The following is a 3,444-nucleotide window of genomic DNA, read 5'->3' on the forward strand; positions in this document are numbered from 1 at the left end:
CAAGGTCTGGAACAGTCTGCCAGCGGAGGTGGTTCAAGCACCTACATTGAACACCTTCAAGAGTAAATTGGATGTTTATCTTGCTGGGATCCTATAACCCCAGCTGACTTCCTGCCCTTTGGGCAGGGGGCTGGACTCGATGATCTCCCGAGGTCCCTTCCAGCCCTGATGTCTATGAATATGCAAGGATCATTTTTTTAATGAAAACATGAAACCAGGAAAATTTAGAGCTAAGGTTATAGGTCTGTTCTAGCAATTTAGTGTAGAGATTTTCAGGGATTTAAGTTTTGGGGTGGAATATTTGTGACATTTAACTGTATTGCATATCTGAATTTGGACTGTATATGACCATCTCAGAGCATATTGGACTAATTTTAGACTCAGTATAAATGGACACTGGACCATTTATCTTTACAGAATTTTCCCTTATAGCAGCTCTTACAAAGTAAAAAAATGAAACCTGCAAAGGAAAGTGCAAAGCAAGCTAAAAGAGGACTGAAATTTTAAATTAGAAAACATGTAAGTATTTATTTCTGCAGGCTAATTATAGGGAAAGGAGGCTATGAGAGTGTAGTGAAAGGGAGGAGGAATGGTAAAAAGAAAGAAATTGCTACTTCTGTGAAAGCATGCATGCTTAGGAATACTTTTTTTTCTTTCTGCACAATGCATGCATGATGTCTCTAGCCTGAGCAATAGGACCTGATAGCCTATGCTTATTTTCTCTAATGCTGAACGCAAGCTCAGAGTTATTTGTCCCATCTGGAATCTATTAGTGTGAAGTATTTGAGCAAATGGTCCTATAATAACAGAGGGAAATGCAGGAATGCATCTTCTGAATTATGAACTGAAATGATGCTTTTTTCCCCCCTACTTTCTTTTTTTTTTTTCTTTTAGGTTTGATCTTTGTGTGGGTATAAGCTAGCCTGTGTGAGAGTATCTGGGAAAAGATTTACTAAAACTTCCCCACGTGAAAAAGACCTTTTAGGTGGGAGATGGGTGAGAAGAACACAACTGTGATTGGTGGAAAAGTCTGAGGGAAGTGTCAGAATTGGTTAAAGCTAGCATTTCCCCTTGTGCTGTTTTTCATATGGGAAGGATGGTGTAGGAGAAGTTAGGAAAGCAATTTGCTTGGGCTAGGGAAATCCTTGACTTGGAAGCTCTAGCACATAGTAATATTCTTCCTTTATATGTCATTAATTCAGAATGTGGTTTAGGAACTGAATTAGGGTTTCTCTTTCCTTGGTCATTATTTTAGAATTTTTACAGCATACATAGGTTCTGGTTTCTATTTTGAGAGCCTCTATAGCCACAAGACTGCCACTGTGCTGATTGAGAGAGATATCCTAAGCATGGGGGGAGTGGGGAAGGAATAAAGTAATATTCTTTGAAGATGGGGAAAAATGATTTAGGAGTTCAGAGAAATTTCAGGGACACTCGCTGGTTTAGCTTACATACACACTGAGAGACAAAATGAATGCAGGAATATACCTTCTGAGGAGGAGAGATCCCATGCTTTTATAGCCCTCGTGATGGCAAAGACAACCTTCAAGCTTAGACTGAAAGTAAACAAAGGTGATGGCTGCCTTTCTGAGAGATGAGTTGCTCCACTCCAAACTGGGATTAGTTTGTAAAGCTAAAAATGCCATTTTAAGATGGTAGCTAATCTAATTGAAGATCATTTCAGCTCAAATACCACCCTGCTCTGCCCTATACTATTCTGAAACCCTAACACACCCCAGGACTTCTTAGGAGTACTGGGACTCCCAGCTACCCCTAGCAATGCAGTTAGGCTTACAAAAAACTTAGATGTGCATGGAAGTATAAAGATACTAGAAAACATATGCCAGTTTAAAGCACACACCCTTGTGCTGATTCTTGCTTGTTAATACAAAAGTCCCTTATTTAAATGCAGCTATTTTACAATTTCCAAGCTTCTAAAAAGAGCCTAGCCTTTAAAATGTAGGTCCAACTTGCCTCCTGCTACAAGGCATGGAGAAGCTGAACCTATGGAAGATCATCAATGTGGTATAAATAGTTAATTAACTGATTAAATATAAGCCATTATTGGAAATGCCTAATGTCACAAATCCCTGGATCATGTTGTGATCACTGGAACATGCTGTGAGGAGTGGATAGCCAAACCAACAGAGGCAATTCATGGCTTTACTGCACTCAGAGTAATTCTTTGCACTCAGAGTAATTTTTTCTTGATAAAACATTATCCTCTCTTCCTGCTGTTTGTTTCCCATTAAGGGTGTGGGAAACATGTCAAGTCATCCGATACCCCAGTTCTCCTGTCGGTTTCTGCAAAATATCCAGAAAGGAAGGGAGCTTCGTGAGATGTAATAGTAATAATAATAAAAATGAAAGAAAGGACCTCTAGGCTTAATATTGGTGGGGGGAGGGGGAATCTTAGTGAGATCTACTAAGCTGTTCACTAGCTTCCTAAAGGTTTAAAAAATCCAATGCTTCTGAAACTTTAAATTAACCCCAAATTTACAGCTAAATTTGGCATTACTACAAAGCAGATTTCAGGGAACAATCCTGAATTATAAGGAGATGGAGTAGATAAGCAGGCCTTAACTCTTGTGCCTCTGCCTGAAAGTACTATAGGGCTCCAGTCTTGAAAGAAGAAGTGGAAGGCTCACTTGTCAGATTTGTTTTGAAATGAGTGAGTAAAGCCTGAATACAGCCTTACTACATTCAGGAAGGAAAATGCATTACTTATTTACTGCTGCAATTTTTTTATGCAGATGTAGTAAGGAGTCTAATCCAACTCTGAGACTCTTCAAAAGCCCAGATTAAGTCTGACTGATTTACTAAGAAGATACCCTTGGGAGTGAGTACAAATATAAATTCTACAGAACTTTTCTGTAGAAAGTGCTTACCACTGCCTGGTGTCCCCAGTAACATGTCTGCTGGCTAAGTATAGGTCTGCTGTATCCAAAATGAAGTCAGAAAATTATGCATTTTAACACAGTGACAGTGATATTAATTATTCATAATAACAACAGACCTGTTCATTTATACAATAAGTAGCTAGCGGGCCCTTGTCTGAGTTATACTTGAAACTCCTTTACTTCTTTCTCCTATCCCCAGTCAACTCAGCTGCAACTATCTCTAGCTCCCTTTTTTAACCTTTACTTCCAAAATCCTGACCACCACACAGCTCATGACTATTTATCCTTGTGCTCATTCCTTCATATGTGGATTCTTAGCCTGTTCTTGCCAATGACTTCAGTGTCACCACTCATGTAAATTGTGCATGTTTTCCTCCCTTGCTGGATTTGGGGTCCTCATAAGTAACCTTAGGCAAGTCACTTAATCTTTTTCAGAGACTAAACTTTCCAAAATGAAATGAGGATAAGAATGATTACATGTTTTCATTTCTTTTTGCTCCCTATGTATTTAAAAAAGGATTTCTTATTGTCCTTAATCTGGGAA

Source organism: Crocodylus porosus, unplaced genomic scaffold (genome assembly GCF_001723895.1).
Source record: "Crocodylus porosus isolate Cpor-Errol unplaced genomic scaffold, CroPor_comp1, whole genome shotgun sequence".
In the NCBI taxonomy this organism is placed as follows: Eukaryota; Metazoa; Chordata; order Crocodylia; family Crocodylidae; genus Crocodylus; species Crocodylus porosus.